The sequence below is a fragment of the Centruroides sculpturatus genome, unplaced genomic scaffold (assembly GCF_000671375.1).
Source record: "Centruroides sculpturatus isolate CEXI.00-Female unplaced genomic scaffold, Cexi_2.0 scaffold1079, whole genome shotgun sequence".
Lineage (NCBI taxonomy): Eukaryota > Metazoa > Arthropoda > Arachnida > Scorpiones > Buthidae > Centruroides > Centruroides sculpturatus.
The window spans coordinates 117,332-137,694 of record NW_019385267.1 but is presented as its reverse complement, the minus strand read 5'-3'; the positions used below and the strand labels follow the sequence as shown (position 1 = coordinate 137,694).

Below are 20,363 nucleotides of genomic sequence, written 5' to 3'. Positions count from 1 at the left end.
CTTGGCTTAAGGCCTTTGCTTTTAGTTTACCCGTAAATTCTAAAGTGTATTTGTTAATCTTGAGAAGAGAAGATAATTATTATAAACTTACAGATTTCATAATAAATTGCAAAATTGGCATTTTCTCTATGTTGAATTTTTTTCCTTTATAATACTGTATAAAGTATATCATCAGTTGAAAATAATAAAAAAAAATGAAGATGATTTACTTCTTAAAGCATTGAAATACTTTAGGAATAGTTTTAAAATGTTAAGATCTATTTTATATAAGAAGGGAGGAGGATGGGGAAAAAAAAACATTCAGAAATGTCATTAGAGGATAAAAGAAGTTTTAAGCAAAATGAATTACACAATTTAACGCTTTTAAACAAAACATTTCTAATGTTTAAGCTCAAAGGCCAGTCTCTTGACATTTATTTACAAGAGTTGGATAACAGATGATGCTGGCCAATAGTGGAAGACAATGTAGAAGGAAAGAAAAGGAAAAGAGAAAAAAAAATGTTAAGAAAAAAGAAAACAAGCAACTGGTTTTTGGCCTTCCATTCTCCTATGGAGCTTTCATTAAATTAAACAGTCAAGAGATGCTGGAGAGGTTAGAATCTTGTCTTCCAGATTGCGCCAATCCTCGTTAGAAGCCATCGACAAATCACCTAACACTTCTTTTTTAAGCATTGTTTTTTATCTTATCTTTTCGCCTTCCCTAATCGAAACCAATTAACCTAGTTTTATAGCTGAATGTGAATGTTTTGTTCGAAATCTTTAATTTTTTTTTCTCCCTCTCTCCCCAATTCTTTTCGTCTCTATAACTTCCTTTAATCTGATTAATACTTCTAACAATAGCAATCTGCTACAAGCATAGAGAATTTAATTCGGAATAAATTAATTTTTAATTACTAATATAAAAGTCTTTATTCTAGCAGATAAAAGGGAATATTAATGACGAAGCCAAATGTTCAATCGACTCTTAACCTGATCAATGTCATCTAGATATATACACATAAAAAAACCGGCTGTAAAATCTATCTGCAGCATATCGCACTTATCTGAGAAGTACTGAAAAATAGCTGAAATTTCATCAGTCATTTGGTTATCAAACAAACTTTAACTCCATTGAAAGACAGAAAATCGTCGTTTGAAATCCATGCAAATTGAATGGGCGGAGAAAAATGAAAATCAATGACAGATAAAAACACTTCTTTTTCTTACATTTTATTGAAATTTGTGAAGAATCGTATCGATTATTATACAAATTTTTATTTATACGTCTACCTAACCTTTAATGATACTAAATTCTTCTTTGTTCGGTTATATATATAAAAAAAAGGCTTTAAATTTATGCAAACTTTATGCAGAAAATACTTTAATACTTGTTAGATAGAAAATTTGGTCTTCCTTTAATATTAGCAATCTGTATAACTGCGAATACTCGGTGATTATCGGAATACACTACACAGATCCAGAAATCCTTCCCCAGAGCACGTTTTAGAATTCCTGCAGTACGTCAACTGACTTAGCTGAGTGCACCCTCATGCCATTCGTAGCTCGTAATTCAACCGCAGACAGCCACAGTTCAGTTGGACCAAGTCATTAGAGCAGGCTTTCATGTTTGCCGCCTAACGTCCATTAGCAATGCCCCACATGGCCACAACTTCAAGACTAGCCCACTCCCACGATTCTGTCGAAAGCCTGGAAAGTGTCTGTGAGATAAGACCCTTTACGAGAATACATATACCGCCTGAGTACATATAATAAATTAATAACGGAGTAAATCTTAAGTACAACTATTTTTGTTCATTGTATACATATATTATATATTATTACATCGCGCGAGTACGTATTATGCGCACTCCCTTATAACGAGATAATAATAATAAGGTTTTTATATAAGACATCTATTATCAGAAAAATGAGAAAAAATAATTTTTCCATAGAAAAAAAAAAAAGTGGGTACAGAATGTGCGGAGAAGTTTAGATGGCTCATCAATCTTGTAGAAGAGACACCATTTTATTTTTTTACGAGGTGCAATTTTACTTGGAGCTTTATAGCCTTACGGAAGATGGGGAGCTGCATGCAAATCAAATTGACAAATGCCAAAAATATCCAGATAACGGCGGTATATACTTAATTATTATAACAGAATAATCAAGTGTCAATAACTTTACAAGCTATTAAAATAAAATATATAGGCCTATATGTTAAATTTATCTATTTATAACGCTTAAATTTTTAAAATAATTTGATCTATTTATTCATTTTAAATTCACTTTAATACAATGTAAATTAGATTAATTAAATGTAGATAATTCAACAATATCCAAGAGCAGTTGGATCGTGTGTATGCGGTTAATTCAATAGTATCCAAGCATGGTTTAGAATATATACAAGCATCTATCTATTCGAGCATACTTAAGCGGTAGTACGTGAGAAATTTATCATTATGCAAGCATAAGACTACTATAATAATTAATATTTAAGCTTATTAAAATATTTAAACGTGAGTTACTTATATGATTTACATTACATTAATAGAATAGTACGAGTAAGTTAACCATACTTCCCAGTTTATATTTCTCTTGTTTTTAGTCTTGAAAATCACTCTAATTTATCCACTTCACAATATCTAAACATAAGAGCCATTTTTAATGATAATCTAAGCATTAAAATCACTTTAATATTCAATCTTATAAACTTACTTAAGTGGATTTTCAAACATCAAAAACCCTTCAAACTAAATCTGAATTGAACTTAATAATAAATAGATAAAACTCTTTAACAAATATTCGATTTTATCATAAAATCTTTTTAATAATATATTCAAATAGAAATGTGTTTGAACAGCATGAAAGCTCAAAAACATCTGTTAAATTCATGACCTTAATAACATTTAAAAACATAAAATAAAAATAATATATATTTAAATAAATATAATATAAATCTACCCGAACGTTTTAAGAGAAAATAAAAGTACGAATTGAGAAGATTTAAGCTTGAAAAATCGAACAATATCCAATCATAATTACACTTATATGATCGATTCTATCTCTAATACGTGATAAGTCGATATTTATGTAAGGATTTTTTAAATATTTTTTATATAATAATAATTTCGAATCATTCGATATTAAAAATTGTTCTATATAAACATATAATTTTATTAAAATACAATACAAGACATGTAATAATAAAATAGCATAAAATTATGATTGTTTAACGTTTGAATTACTGTATTTATAAGTTCCTTTATAGTATTGCCGTTCACATTCATATATCATAGTCTCATCATAACAGATGAGTTGCGTGTTTAAATGTGATGGACAAAATATTGAACTGCTACTGTTTACCATATCGTGCAACCCATTTTAAGACTTTGCAATCAATATAATGCTGTAAAAGCATGTTTTATGGATTATACTGATCAAATTTACGATATATAACTTTCGTTTTCTGAATAAATTTTTTACTTTTATTATATTTAAAATTTATTTTTAACCCCCACACACAAACCCCCTTAAAGTTTCGTCTCGAAAAACCACGATAAAAATCTAAATCAAACTTTTCTATATTTAATTAAAAATATATAAACTATATAGGCCTATACATTAAAAAAAAATACTATTAATAATAATAATAAACAAGAAATTTATTTCGTTTTAATTAATTAATTAATAGAAAAATCTGTAGATTTAATTACATTCGCTGAAATTACACAAGAAAAAATTAATTTAATTAATTAAAGCACTTGACTGATAAAAAAAAATACATGACATTAAAGAAATTTAACAGTTTCTAGTTAAAAAAAAATTAAAAATAAATTAATTTTTGTACTTTAATAAAGGATATAAAACTGTAAATTATACTAAAAATTCTGTATATATATATTTTTTTTTAAAGGGGGAGAATATAGGAATAAATAAATAAATAAATAACAAAATATGGTGTTATTGTTTTCGAACAGACTCGCATCGGTACGGTAATAAGTCTTTTTAGTAATAAAATTAATGGATCGTTCATTCTTATGTTGTATCCAGGTTTGTGTACAAACGCCTCTGTCGGCATTAACACAAAAAGAAAGAACAACATAAAATATCAAAGCACATACAGTAATAAACGTTTTGAATTGCTTTTATGAGAAAATAAAGTCGTTGATATGTTCCTAGAATGCATTTAGGTATTTATGAGTTTTTATCATTATCGGCGAGCTCGAAAAATTCTAACAGTTCATAGTATAATACGAGTTAAAAAATTTATTAATTAAATGTTATTATTTTTTTTTGTAGGTTTATTTAACATAAATAATACATTTTTTAAGGTTTTTTTTTTCCTGTATTAGAATATGTCTATTTAATTAAAATTTTGATTTTTGGTTTTTTTTTTTTTTTTTAAATTAAAATATACTTCAATCTACCTTAATTTAGTTATTGATAAATATATTTAAATTTTATGTTTATTAATAATTACATTTGGGAGTAATGTGGTATGAAAAGTAAATTTTTTCTAGTGTTATGCCTTAGGATAACGTTAAATTAAAGCAGGAAAAAAAATCCAATTTTTATTATTAATTTTATTTTTTTTTTATATATAAACTATCAATTCATCTTATCAAAGAAGTTTAGTTTATTAACATACATTTTTAGGTTAAACTTTGTAAAAAAATTAATTTATTAACATTGTTCTGTGTTAGAATATGACTAAATTAAAGTTATATGAAGAAAAAAATAACGTGGATTTTCCATTTAAAAATTGTCATTTCACCGTATGTCGTTAATTATCCATCAAAGAAAATACAGTCTCTTGCAAAACTAGACAGGAATTTTTTTTTTTTTTATATACAGTATATATATATTTTTTATTTGCAACATTCTAGAAAATTTATGGTCTTTAAAGTAATAAAATGATTAATGGTTTCTCTTTTAGTAGAATTATAAATTCTTTAATAGGCAGGCAGACTCATTGTTAAAAGTATTTTTGTAATCATAAAAAGTCTCGCTAATGCCTACATACTTAGGCCAAATAAGGCAAGGATAAATTATGAGACGTTCCTAATTGTAAAATGGATTTAGCAGATGTTGTGCATCTCAAGATAGACATCATCTCGGTAAAGCTATCACGAATATATTTCTCATTCTATTTTTATATATGAAGTAGATTGAAAGAAGGATTTATAACTTTTAAGGGAATACCGTGTAGTAAGACCACGTACTCTGCCAAAAGTATGGTCTTAAATCTGACAACACTATCTCTTCTTGGCTCCGTCCCCGATACCTCTTCTGTTGCTATGACGACAGATACGAACGTTGACAAGTTGGAGAAATAAACATGTCCATGTGATGAGTGAATAGTAACTTCTGTTTTCCAATAAAATTGATAGCTGCCAGGATAGAAAGTTTGAACCCGTCATCACTCGTAACGTTTATAACCCCTACGCGAAATGGCCGCGGATAACGCTTTTTTAAAAAAAAAAAAAAAAACATGTAAAACTAGGCGTATTTTTAAGCTAGAGAAAAGTCGAAAATGTCTTCTGGCTTGCATCATTTACTGAAAACTCTTGGAGACTAAGAGTGTTTGTGTCAAAAGATTGATAGCCCTTTCCACAGAGGCCGCTGAGTGATGCAGACCGTCTAATGGCCGCTGGAGGTCAGTCATCTGTCAGTGTTGGGGACAACCTGCTTGTTGAGGGTCAACAGCCCTTCTGTCAGGGATGCTTCAGAAAATCTTTTCCTCCTGCTGCAAACATGTTTGTTTATACTGTTTTCTAATTTAATTTAATTCTTACTGTTAAATTATTAAATTAAAATAATAATAATAATAAGTATAGAGTTTTAAAATATTTATCTATAGGGATATATTTTAAGGTTCAAAGAGTAAGGCTTTGGGGTATATTTTTATGAGATACATGGTCCAACATGACAGCGGTAAGACTACTTAACTGATCGTTAATTACGTTTCTGTGTTAAGCAACAACTGGCTCCGCAGTTAAATGCTACAGAACCAATCAATCATGACCATCATTCTGCACGCGAAGGGACGATGGACCTTTGATAGTCGTCAAACAGGCCCTGAAAGGAGGCATCCCTCTCAAGTTTATTCCCTCCACAGTTTACTACCAAAAATGAACAAGCTGTAAGCTTATAAATCTTGTAATAAACAACGTTATAAAACTACAACTTTCAAAAAATATATATATATATAATATATTATTTTTAGAACAGAATCTAAATATATAATATCAGCAAAATTCTAATAAATTAAGCAAGTTTAATAAAATTGCAAAACCTTAATGTTTGTGTATGAATAATGTTAATAAACAATTAAAAATTCTTAATTTGTTTTACTGTACACATCATAATTAATTCAAAAAATAAGGGAGGANAGAATTTTTTTTTTTGAATTTCAAAAAATAAGATAGAGGATTTATAATGTAGTACAGACCGAATCAATCCCCTTGTGGGCAATTTTGATAAGTATTGATAGCGTGACAAGAGAAGTTGTGTGTCGGTAGATGCGATCTTTCCTGACCCACATTCCTTCTATCCTGCGTGATCTATGAGGGTAGCCATTATTCTTTGTCCATCAATCATCTTGATGCCTTCTAATACGGACGTACGTACATGTTAGTATAGTTGTACAGTGACGTTTGCGTGATATTCAATAATTAAGTACACAACCGTAGGAAGAAAAAAAAAAAGAAAAAAGACTAGCTATCACGCGTGACGGAGCGTTCTCTTCACGAAGAGGAAGTACCCCGTTAATAATCCTGGCATGATGATTCATTGCACAGACACAACATTGTAATTAATTATCCCAGTTAATAATATAAGCTGCACTTAATCATTAAACTGCTCACTGACAGCAAAGGTCGTAGCTTGCCATACCTCTACTATAGAAACAAATTTTAGTAAATGATTTCGATATGTAACTAAGTAATAGTAAAAATTCGAAGCGCTGAAGCGTAACACAAGAAAGACAGAAAAAAAAAGTCTATTTAAACGATCATAAATCATTAAATTTAAATTGTTTTAAAATTTTATTTTTAAAATATAAGCGAAACAAAAATTGCCTAGAGGAAGAATTATAATCAAAGTTAGTTTAACAACCCCCCTACGAACTTCCAACGAAATCGTTGAATAGAGAAGTTATGGAGGTCGACAATGATTGTTGACAACAATCTGTCAAAATGAAGTCGATTGAGGTTAAGGAACGACCTCCGTTATTCAATTAGTTATGCAGTTTTGACATCTTTGGCGGTGCTGACACGTTTGATGTACTAATTATAGCGACTATTAGATGATTCACCGAGCGTAAAAGACGAAGCAGACCTCGTTTTTCTATACAAGTTTTTTTTATATTATTTTAAAGAAGACATCGAGTGCGTCTTTATAGAAAATAAAATGGAATATTTAAAGTAATAACATCGAGTAGAACTTTAAGATTTTTATCTGGTTAAGTTAGTTTTTTTTTTATTTCTTTTTAAAATACATAAGTTAAAATGTCTGTTGAAGACACGTAGACTACTCCGAGTTAGAGTGAGGGAGCCGCTTCCATTTAAACCCATATATTCCTGTACAAATGGCTTTAGTGGTGCAGCATGCCGTATCTCCAGCCATCAAGTACTTCTTGACGACCCGAGACTGGCTTTTACGGTTTGTCTCGAACATTTTTCTAGCTTTGTGACTTATGTTCCTAAAGATTGTGGGATAATTCTTGCGAATTGTGTTGCAACTGTCGCTTGCCACTTCTGCCAAAAGGAACGTGAATTATTGGAACAAAAAAGGGCTACAAATCTGCGAGCTTAATTCCCATGTGTCACTTGTATTTTCTTTGTTTATTTACCACAAGTAACCTATCTTCTTCACCTGTTTATGCGTTAATTTTCAACACAATGTGAAATACTAGTCGAGACACGTAAAAGTATAAAAACAGCAGAAAAGTCCATAAAACAGTGTAAGTCTGACATAAATTAAGTCCTGTAAAAAATTATCTTGGCTTAAGGCCTTTGCTTTTAGTTTACCCGTAAATTCTAAAGTGTATTTGTTAATCTTGAGAAGAGAAGATAATTATTATAAACTTACAGATTTCATAATAAATTGCAAAATTGGCATTTTCTCTATGTTGAATTTTTTTCCTTTATAATACTGTATAAAGTATATCATCAGTTGAAAATAATAAAAAAAAAATGAAGATGATTTACTTCTTAAAGCATTGAAATACTTTAGGAATAGTTTTAAAATGTTAAGATCTATTTTATATAAGAAGGGAGGAGGATGGGGAAAAAAAAACATTCAGAAATGTCATTAGAGGATAAAAGAAGTTTTAAGCAAAATGAATTACACAATTTAACGCTTTTAAACAAAACATTTCTAATGTTTAAGCTCAAAGGCCAGTCTCTTGACATTTATTTACAAGAGTTGGATAACAGATGATGCTGGCCAATAGTGGAAGACAATGTAGAAGGAAAGAAAAGGAAAAGAGAAAAAAAAATGTTAAGAAAAAAGAAAACAAGCAACTGGTTTTTGGCCTTCCATTCTCCTATGGAGCTTTCATTAAATTAAACAGTCAAGAGATGCTGGAGAGGTTAGAATCTTGTCTTCCAGATTGCGCCAATCCTCGTTAGAAGCCATCGACAAATCACCTAACACTTCTTTTTTAAGCATTGTTTTTTATCTTATCTTTTCGCCTTCCCTAATCGAAACCAATTAACCTAGTTTTATAGCTGAATGTGAATGTTTTGTTCGAAATCTTTAATTTTTTTTTCTCCCTCTCTCCCCAATTCTTTTCGTCTCTATAACTTCCTTTAATCTGATTAATACTTCTAACAATAGCAATCTGCTACAAGCATAGAGAATTTAATTCGGAATAAATTAATTTTTAATTACTAATATAAAAGTCTTTATTCTAGCAGATAAAAGGGAATATTAATGACGAAGCCAAATGTTCAATCGACTCTTAACCTGATCAATGTCATCTAGATATATACACATAAAAAAACCGGCTGTAAAATCTATCTGCAGCATATCGCACTTATCTGAGAAGTACTGAAAAATAGCTGAAATTTCATCAGTCATTTGGTTATCAAACAAACTTTAACTCCATTGAAAGACAGAAAATCGTCGTTTGAAATCCATGCAAATTGAATGGGCGGAGAAAAATGAAAATCAATGACAGATAAAAACACTTCTTTTTCTTACATTTTATTGAAATTTGTGAAGAATCGTATCGATTATTATACAAATTTTTATTTATACGTCTACCTAACCTTTAATGATACTAAATTCTTCTTTGTTCGGTTATATATATAAAAAAAAGGCTTTAAATTTATGCAAACTTTATGCAGAAAATACTTTAATACTTGTTAGATAGAAAATTTGGTCTTCCTTTAATATTAGCAATCTGTATAACTGCGAATACTCGGTGATTATCGGAATACACTACACAGATCCAGAAATCCTTCCCCAGAGCACGTTTTAGAATTCCTGCAGTACGTCAACTGACTTAGCTGAGTGCACCCTCATGCCATTCGTAGCTCGTAATTCAACCGCAGACAGCCACAGTTCAGTTGGACCAAGTCATTAGAGCAGGCTTTCATGTTTGCCGCCTAACGTCCATTAGCAATGCCCCACATGGCCACAACTTCAAGACTAGCCCACTCCCACGATTCTGTCGAAAGCCTGGAAAGTGTCTGTGAGATAAGACCCTTTACGAGAATACATATACCGCCTGAGTACATATAATAAATTAATAACGGAGTAAATCTTAAGTACAACTATTTTTGTTCATTGTATACATATATTATATATTATTACATCGCGCGAGTACGTATTATGCGCACTCCCTTATAACGAGATAATAATAATAAGGTTTTTATATAAGACATCTATTATCAGAAAAATGAGAAAAAATAATTTTTCCATAGAAAAAAAAAAAAGTGGGTACAGAATGTGCGGAGAAGTTTAGATGGCTCATCAATCTTGTAGAAGAGACACCATTTTATTTTTTTACGAGGTGCAATTTTACTTGGAGCTTTATAGCCTTACGGAAGATGGGGAGCTGCATGCAAATCAAATTGACAAATGCCAAAAATATCCAGATAACGGCGGTATATACTTAATTATTATAACAGAATAATCAAGTGTCAATAACTTTACAAGCTATTAAAATAAAATATATAGGCCTATATGTTAAATTTATCTATTTATAACGCTTAAATTTTTAAAATAATTTGATCTATTTATTCATTTTAAATTCACTTTAATACAATGTAAATTAGATTAATTAAATGTAGATAATTCAACAATATCCAAGAGCAGTTGGATCGTGTGTATGCGGTTAATTCAATAGTATCCAAGCATGGTTTAGAATATATACAAGCATCTATCTATTCGAGCATACTTAAGCGGTAGTACGTGAGAAATTTATCATTATGCAAGCATAAGACTACTATAATAATTAATATTTAAGCTTATTAAAATATTTAAACGTGAGTTACTTATATGATTTACATTACATTAATAGAATAGTACGAGTAAGTTAACCATACTTCCCAGTTTATATTTCTCTTGTTTTTAGTCTTGAAAATCACTCTAATTTATCCACTTCACAATATCTAAACATAAGAGCCATTTTTAATGATAATCTAAGCATTAAAATCACTTTAATATTCAATCTTATAAACTTACTTAAGTGGATTTTCAAACATCAAAAACCCTTCAAACTAAATCTGAATTGAACTTAATAATAAATAGATAAAACTCTTTAACAAATATTCGATTTTATCATAAAATCTTTTTAATAATATATTCAAATAGAAATGTGTTTGAACAGCATGAAAGCTCAAAAACATCTGTTAAATTCATGACCTTAATAACATTTAAAAACATAAAATAAAAATAATATATATTTAAATAAATATAATATAAATCTACCCGAACGTTTTAAGAGAAAATAAAAGTACGAATTGAGAAGATTTAAGCTTGAAAAATCGAACAATATCCAATCATAATTACACTTATATGATCGATTCTATCTCTAATACGTGATAAGTCGATATTTATGTAAGGATTTTTTAAATATTTTTTATATAATAATAATTTCGAATCATTCGATATTAAAAATTGTTCTATATAAACATATAATTTTATTAAAATACAATACAAGACATGTAATAATAAAATAGCATAAAATTATGATTGTTTAACGTTTGAATTACTGTATTTATAAGTTCCTTTATAGTATTGCCGTTCACATTCATATATCATAGTCTCATCATAACAGATGAGTTGCGTGTTTAAATGTGATGGACAAAATATTGAACTGCTACTGTTTACCATATCGTGCAACCCATTTTAAGACTTTGCAATCAATATAATGCTGTAAAAGCATGTTTTATGGATTATACTGATCAAATTTACGATATATAACTTTCGTTTTCTGAATAAATTTTTTACTTTTATTATATTTAAAATTTATTTTTAACCCCCACACACAAACCCCCTTAAAGTTTCGTCTCGAAAAACCACGATAAAAATCTAAATCAAACTTTTCTATATTTAATTAAAAATATATAAACTATATAGGCCTATACATTAAAAAAAAATACTATTAATAATAATAATAAACAAGAAATTTATTTCGTTTTAATTAATTAATTAATAGAAAAATCTGTAGATTTAATTACATTCGCTGAAATTACACAAGAAAAAATTAATTTAATTAATTAAAGCACTTGACTGATAAAAAAAAATACATGACATTAAAGAAATTTAACAGTTTCTAGTTAAAAAAAAATTAAAAATAAATTAATTTTTGTACTTTAATAAAGGATATAAAACTGTAAATTATACTAAAAATTCTGTATATATATATTTTTTTTTAAAGGGGGAGAATATAGGAATAAATAAATAAATAAATAACAAAATATGGTGTTATTGTTTTCGAACAGACTCGCATCGGTACGGTAATAAGTCTTTTTAGTAATAAAATTAATGGATCGTTCATTCTTATGTTGTATCCAGGTTTGTGTACAAACGCCTCTGTCGGCATTAACACAAAAAGAAAGAACAACATAAAATATCAAAGCACATACAGTAATAAACGTTTTGAATTGCTTTTATGAGAAAATAAAGTCGTTGATATGTTCCTAGAATGCATTTAGGTATTTATGAGTTTTTATCATTATCGGCGAGCTCGAAAAATTCTAACAGTTCATAGTATAATACGAGTTAAAAAATTTATTAATTAAATGTTATTATTTTTTTTTGTAGGTTTATTTAACATAAATAATACATTTTTTAAGGTTTTTTTTTTCCTGTATTAGAATATGTCTATTTAATTAAAATTTTGATTTTTGGTTTTTTTTTTTTTTTTTAAATTAAAATATACTTCAATCTACCTTAATTTAGTTATTGATAAATATATTTAAATTTTATGTTTATTAATAATTACATTTGGGAGTAATGTGGTATGAAAAGTAAATTTTTTCTAGTGTTATGCCTTAGGATAACGTTAAATTAAAGCAGGAAAAAAAATCCAATTTTTATTATTAATTTTATTTTTTTTTTATATATAAACTATCAATTCATCTTATCAAAGAAGTTTAGTTTATTAACATACATTTTTAGGTTAAACTTTGTAAAAAAATTAATTTATTAACATTGTTCTGTGTTAGAATATGACTAAATTAAAGTTATATGAAGAAAAAAATAACGTGGATTTTCCATTTAAAAATTGTCATTTCACCGTATGTCGTTAATTATCCATCAAAGAAAATACAGTCTCTTGCAAAACTAGACAGGAATTTTTTTTTTTTATATACAGTATATATATATTTTTTATTTGCAACATTCTAGAAAATTTATGGTCTTTAAAGTAATAAAATGATTAATGGTTTCTCTTTTAGTAGAATTATAAATTCTTTAATAGGCAGGCAGACTCATTGTTAAAAGTATTTTTGTAATCATAAAAAGTCTCGCTAATGCCTACATACTTAGGCCAAATAAGGCAAGGATAAATTATGAGACGTTCCTAATTGTAAAATGGATTTAGCAGATGTTGTGCATCTCAAGATAGACATCATCTCGGTAAAGCTATCACGAATATATTTCTCATTCTATTTTTATATATGAAGTAGATTGAAAGAAGGATTTATAACTTTTAAGGGAATACCGTGTAGTAAGACCACGTACTCTGCCAAAAGTATGGTCTTAAATCTGACAACACTATCTCTTCTTGGCTCCGTCCCCGATACCTCTTCTGTTGCTATGACGACAGATACGAACGTTGACAAGTTGGAGAAATAAACATGTCCATGTGATGAGTGAATAGTAACTTCTGTTTTCCAATAAAATTGATAGCTGCCAGGATAGAAAGTTTGAACCCGTCATCACTCGTAACGTTTATAACCCCTACGCGAAATGGCCGCGGATAACGCTTTTTTAAAAAAAAAAAAAAAAACATGTAAAACTAGGCGTATTTTTAAGCTAGAGAAAAGTCGAAAATGTCTTCTGGCTTGCATCATTTACTGAAAACTCTTGGAGACTAAGAGTGTTTGTGTCAAAAGATTGATAGCCCTTTCCACAGAGGCCGCTGAGTGATGCAGACCGTCTAATGGCCGCTGGAGGTCAGTCATCTGTCAGTGTTGGGGACAACCTGCTTGTTGAGGGTCAACAGCCCTTCTGTCAGGGATGCTTCAGAAAATCTTTTCCTCCTGCTGCAAACATGTTTGTTTATACTGTTTTCTAATTTAATTTAATTCTTACTGTTAAATTATTAAATTAAAATAATAATAATAATAAGTATAGAGTTTTAAAATATTTATCTATAGGGATATATTTTAAGGTTCAAAGAGTAAGGCTTTGGGGTATATTTTTATGAGATACATGGTCCAACATGACAGCGGTAAGACTACTTAACTGATCGTTAATTACGTTTCTGTGTTAAGCAACAACTGGCTCCGCAGTTAAATGCTACAGAACCAATCAATCATGACCATCATTCTGCACGCGAAGGGACGATGGACCTTTGATAGTCGTCAAACAGGCCCTGAAAGGAGGCATCCCTCTCAAGTTTATTCCCTCCACAGTTTACTACCAAAAATGAACAAGCTGTAAGCTTATAAATCTTGTAATAAACAACGTTATAAAACTACAACTTTCAAAAAATATATATATATATAATATATTATTTTTAGAACAGAATCTAAATATATAATATCAGCAAAATTCTAATAAATTAAGCAAGTTTAATAAAATTGCAAAACCTTAATGTTTGTGTATGAATAATGTTAATAAACAATTAAAAATTCTTAATTTGTTTTACTGTACACATCATAATTAATTCAAAAAATAAGGGAGGAATATATATATAATAAAACGAGAGAAATTTTAAAACACCAATAAGAACATAAAAAATGCATTTATCGTAGTTTATTCTTGCAATTCCTTCATTTCCCTCAGTGAATATTTTTTAACTTTATTTTTCATATTTAACAAGCATCACGTGCTTTGCAATATGGTAACATTCAGGGAGGTTTGAGCGATAAATCTGGCTGGAACAGCATCCTTGTGTTGTCACGTTTTCTGTCCATCGGATCTCTTTGAAAGTTTCAAGATGTAAAGAAAGATAGTCGCTATGAAGCAGACTAATTGATGAGTAACGAGTATATCCTCCGCAACACACTCCCAGTTCGTATATAGCAGCAGGAACGACATTGTAATAAACATGTTAACGTGTCCGCAGCTGTTCTAAAATGTTTTTATAGTTAATTGAAGAAAAGAAAGTTTACTACGTGTTATATTTATTTTTTGATAATTTTAGAAACGTCATTTAGAAATGTTTGTTGCAACTTTGCGGTATTATGTCGTTAATACATCTTAATAAATTAAAAAAAAAAATTGGCCCCGAGCGGTTCTTTTATGTATGTAAAAATAGAAAGTAAAAGAAAACATTAAAAACTTACGGTATAATTAGAAAGTCCAATATAATTTTTCGTATAATGTAAGGTAATAAGCACTATTTAGTTTTGTTTAATGGATGTAGTTTGTATTATTTAAGCACAAAAACAAATTAAACTTGTTAACAGTTTGAAAAATTCTTACAAATTTTTCTTTTATACGTCTCTTTTTTTTTCTTTTTCTAAAAAGAAACCGAATTACTTTCCTCTAAAAACAATGCTTCGTCTAACATACACGCGAAAGAAGACTTAGAAATCATATAAACACTTAATTAATAGGTTAAAGTAATTAATTAATAATTAGAATATAATGAAATTAATGCAGCACCGAATACTTATCTCGGACCTCATAATCCAACAAGTGACCTCGAGATAGGTGAGTAGGAAGCGATTCTGATTAGAGGATAAATAAAAGTAAACAAATACCACCCTTTTAGTGTGAAGTGGCAGAGGTTAGCAGCCTTAACAACTCTCCGGATGAAGAATTTGCAAGAGGGCAAAGGAGTGCACATTTCAGCTTTTGAGTAGAGTTTAGTACTATAAATATACCTTTTTAATAAATTAAATACAGTTTATATTAATAAACTTCATTGTTTTAAAGTCACGATTAATGGATTAAAAAAAAAATTAATAAAGAAATCGGTCACGAAAGTATATATATATATCAATTATTATTTCTATCCTCTTTCACGTTTAAGTTTCATTTATGCCGTATAGGCTTTCATCTATGGAAATAATTCATGGGTACATTGACATTCCTCGTGCTACATTCTCAAACGTATAGCTAATTGTAGCAGTCTTGGACAATTACAGCCATTGGTAACAGACGTATGAAGCCTGACAATTACTGCAATTACATGTAATGAGGCATCCAACACAGGACAAGCAATTCTAATTATAGGCAGTTAAATTCACGTCGACTGTAACATATGTCGTACTCCAAAGTGAGAAAAAATCTTACTTTAAACTGTAATAACAATATTAATGATGCATTTGTAATTGCAAATGTTTAAAGATGATCTACTACTGTTACTAACGTTGACCAAGTTGCATATATAACTCATCCTTTCGAGTTTATCATTTTCTCTACACTTAATTAATTTTACAATTGGTTTACTTTTTATTCGCCATAATTTTCTACGACAATGAACTCGACAACAGTTATTTATCATTCTTATTTTAAGTCAACACACGAAAAATCATACTCAATTATGACGTCACGAAAAGAGATTATTTTTCTTTAAATATTATCCTCTACGTTTTCGTGTTTGTTTTAATTAATAAGCAATTTTTATATCGTTTTTTTGACACATAAAATACAATTTATATTATAAGTAAGAGCGATTTTGATTGAAATTTGACACATAATCAGTGACGTCAATGAGTTATCTGACACAAAATCTTCATGACGTAATTATTTTTCAATGAAATTATTTAAGTAAAACACTATAAAATGCTGTAAGAAGTATTATATTAATTACGTTATAATAAAGTTAATTAGAGTCTGTTAAAATACGAGATTTTTTTAACATTAAAAAGAAGAAGAAAAAAAATAGTTAAGGAAAGAAAAAGAGTAAAAGTGATATTAGACCACTGCTAGTAATCTAAAGTAAAGTTCCATCCGTTATAAAAAAGACAAATAGTTTATAAAAATCATTTTTCAGATGGGACGACGTTAAAACACTATCATAGATGACGTAAGGCTTATCATGGCGCTCAAAATGGCGTCATTTACTGGCAATACCATGCCACCTGGTGCAGTGGCGACTAACGTAGCGTAAAGCTACCTGTAGATAGTTGAAGGTTGTCAGAAATGACAAATAGGTCATTGGTAGGTCTTACATCACACCAAATTTTCCCCTATTGGACACGGGTAACGATCCGAACGCACCTAATGGACGTTATCACTCACAGCGTGTGACGTCAGATCGTCTTGGGAAAAATGGTGTCCAAGATTGTAGCAACTTGATATTACACGATAAACGCCAGCAGTATTTTTACGTCAGAACTAACTAAAATAGTTATTAGACATTCAGTCATCATGCCATATAGATTTTCTAATGTTCAAACCATTGATTATACCCCATATTTTAATACAGATTTAGCCTTCTTTTTAATGTTTTTAAGTGTTCAACATATTATTATTCGAAAACGTAGGCATTAAATTTAATCTGTCAAAATTCAACAGTCTTTTGACAATGTAATTATTATAATATGTTCAAACTCATTTGACGGAACTACTAAAAAATTAATACTTTATTTTTATACACTTAATTCTATTATATTGATACAAAAAAAAAAAAATGACAACAAGTATGCAGGTCACATTCTAAGGCATCTTAACACCCACGGTAGTCTAAGCTCGTTCAGGTGTTAACTTCTGCATACAAAATTAAAGAAAAGGTGAAGTCAAGAAATGCGGATGGTCTTTTTTTTTTTTTAATTAACATTTTCTTTAACCTGTTGACAAGAGAATGACGCCTAAATTTATTATGAATCGAAACAAATTAGTAAGGGCTGAACGTGTGTCACCACCTTCTTTAATGAGCAGATAGACGAACTGCCCCATATAGAATATGTTCACCTTTTCGAGAATTTTTATGATTAAAAAACAAGTTAAAACCTGCATTGTAAATGTTTATATTATATTAAAAAAATTTTCTATTATTAGATTAGGTTAACTCATTTAAAATTATAAATCTTACATGTTTGCGTAAATAAAATATGACAAGAGTTTTTTCCGTTTACATTCCCCCATTTTGTATTCTAGATAGGAATGAACTTAACAACGTGTCGTTTGTGAAACTTCCCTATTTGTTTTGCTATAATACGATACCTGTACGATATATCAACATCTTGACAGTTGAATCAAGGTAGAAATCATGTTAATTTTTAAAATTGCGTGTTTGATATCCATAAATATACAACCGAAATATTAAATTCGATACATTCATAATTATCCCTGGTGTATACGATTGTTTGGGTAGAAGATAAATCATAAAGGAAAAAAAGAAAAAAAGTTACACTTTGTACGCTTCTTTAACGATCTTTTCTTCTATAGTTACAAACTTTTCTACACATATATTTTTAAAAAAATCTTTAACAATGCATATATGCTAATTTACATTTTAACACGAGTACCAAAACAATCGTAAAAAGAGATTATTTTAATCTAAAAGCCAAATAAAATAAAGGGGGGAGAACGAGGGATGAAGTTTATAGGCACGTAACTCTTAAACGTAGAGAACGAGTCCATTATTGTCTAGACCTCTATGTAACAGGTCATGGTAATCCTCTTATCAAATAGGTAAAGGGTGAGAGTAGTTATGACATCTATTGTCTACGGCGTGGACCGAACCATAGTCAAAAACCGGCTTTATATAATAGGAATCTGGTGTAACTCCCCTCTTGGGTTATTAACGACGAACCTTCGGTACATTAGAAGAGGTAATAGTGCATGCACATTGAGTGTCCTAAGTCGTAAATTTCGTTTTTTTAGTACACCATCCGAGATCAAAATAATCCAGAAGTCGTAAATAGCGAAAAGCATCTTAGAAGAGCTGTTTTGTATTGACTACAGCCATAACTGGGTCCAGTGCAGATGACAAAAGGCGATAAATCTTCTAACACGAACATCTTACCTCTATAATAAACGAACGTCTATGACTCATATCATATATATATATATAATTTTAAAAAGAATGGGAATATATTATACCCCCCCTTCTCTCATAAATAGTAATTCTTATTCAGAATTGTTTAATAAGTTATAAAAATTATATATAATAATAATAAATTATGTTTGCGGTTTTCTTTTAATCTATGTGAGTACACATCAGAAAATGCCGACGTTCTATAAAAATCTTACCATGTTTACGACCGAAGACAGCAGGGATCAAAAGTCAGAAGATCAAAAAGAAAGGACATAATAAAGTTGATAGCAGTTAAGTGGATAACGTTGAATGAAAGACAAGCGAGTTTATTTTTCGTGAATTCTAACTGAAGTTCCAAGGAAAAAAAATATATATATATATATATACACATATAAAGATGCAGGAATATCAGTGTTGTTCTGCATTATTCATGTCAAATGCCGGTATGAGGTTGTAATGCTGTTTGTTGCCCTGTTGTGCAACGTTTAGCTACTACATATAGAGATTTACGGCTTACCCGAGTCAGAAATTGAAGACGGAGCCAATTTTAGAAAGGGATTCGAACCCATCTTGTATGGTTTATAAAGTAGTTTTTTTTTTAATTTTTTATTGTTTTGAGAAAGACTTATTTTTGTATCGGAAAGAACTAAGAAAAATAAATGATTGAAAAAAGTTTATAAAGGGTTAAATTTTATCGCATAAAGGTTAAATAAAGTTGTGACATGTTTATAACTCAATCAATCAAAAATAGATTAGATCTCTCGTCAAATTCGTTTTGATGTGTTGGGTCATCGTGAAAGAATTTGATGACAAAAAGATGATTTAATATTAATAAATTATATTACGATGTTTTTTTTAACATTTCTATTTATGTACAATCTGTTCTTTTAGTCAAATATAATTCTGTTTGACTGTAAACTACTGTTAACATACAGCAAATCAAACACCAAGGTAGTTTAGTCGAGAGCACATGTGGCTAGCATATGCAAACAGTAAAATAAATTTTACATGTAGATGCTAATGTGTAGAGTTTCCGATTTATTTTTTTTTATAGAATAAATATTATACGTTAAATATTNATACATTTTTAGGTTAAACTTTGTAAAAAAATTAATTTATTAACATTGTTCTGTGTTAGAATATGACTAAATTAAAGTTATATGAAGAAAAAAATAACGTGGATTTTCCATTTAAAAATTGTCATTTCACCGTATGTCGTTAATTATCCATCAAAGAAAATACAGTCTCTTGCAAAACTAGACAGGAATATTTTTTTTTTTTATATACAGTATATATATATTTTTTTTTAAAGGGGGAGAATATAGGAATAAATAAATAAATAAATAACAAAATATGGTGTTATTGTTTTCGAACAGACTCGCATCGGTACGGTAATAAGTCTTTTTAGTAATAAAATTAATGGATCGTTCATTCTTATGTTGTATCCAGGTTTGTGTACAAACGCCTCTGTCGGCATTAACACAAAAAGAAAGAACAACATAAAATATCAAAGCACATACAGTAATAAACGTTTTGAATTGCTTTTATGAGAAAATAAAGTCGTTGATATGTTCCTAGAATGCATTTAGGTATTTATGAGTTTTTATCATTATCGGCGAGCTCGAAAAATTCTAACAGTTCATAGTATAATACGAGTTAAAAAATTTATTAATTAAATGTTATTATTTTTTTTTGTAGGTTTATTTAACATAAATAATACATTTTTTAAGGTTTTTTTTTTCCTGTATTAGAATATGTCTATTTA

General features: G+C 29.1%; 1 long non-coding RNA gene across 1 annotated transcript; it reads right to left on the bottom strand.

Annotated features, from left to right (window-relative positions):
• Window positions 1-15,291: 15,291 nt before the first annotated feature.
• Window positions 15,292-16,169, bottom strand: LOC111636899. The gene is made up of 2 exons (XR_002758612.1): window positions 15,983-16,169; window positions 15,292-15,912 (listed from the first exon to the last, which is right to left on the bottom strand). It is a non-coding gene; the product is annotated as an uncharacterized LOC111636899 (long non-coding RNA).
• Between the last annotated feature and the right edge of the window lie 4,194 nt (window positions 16,170-20,363).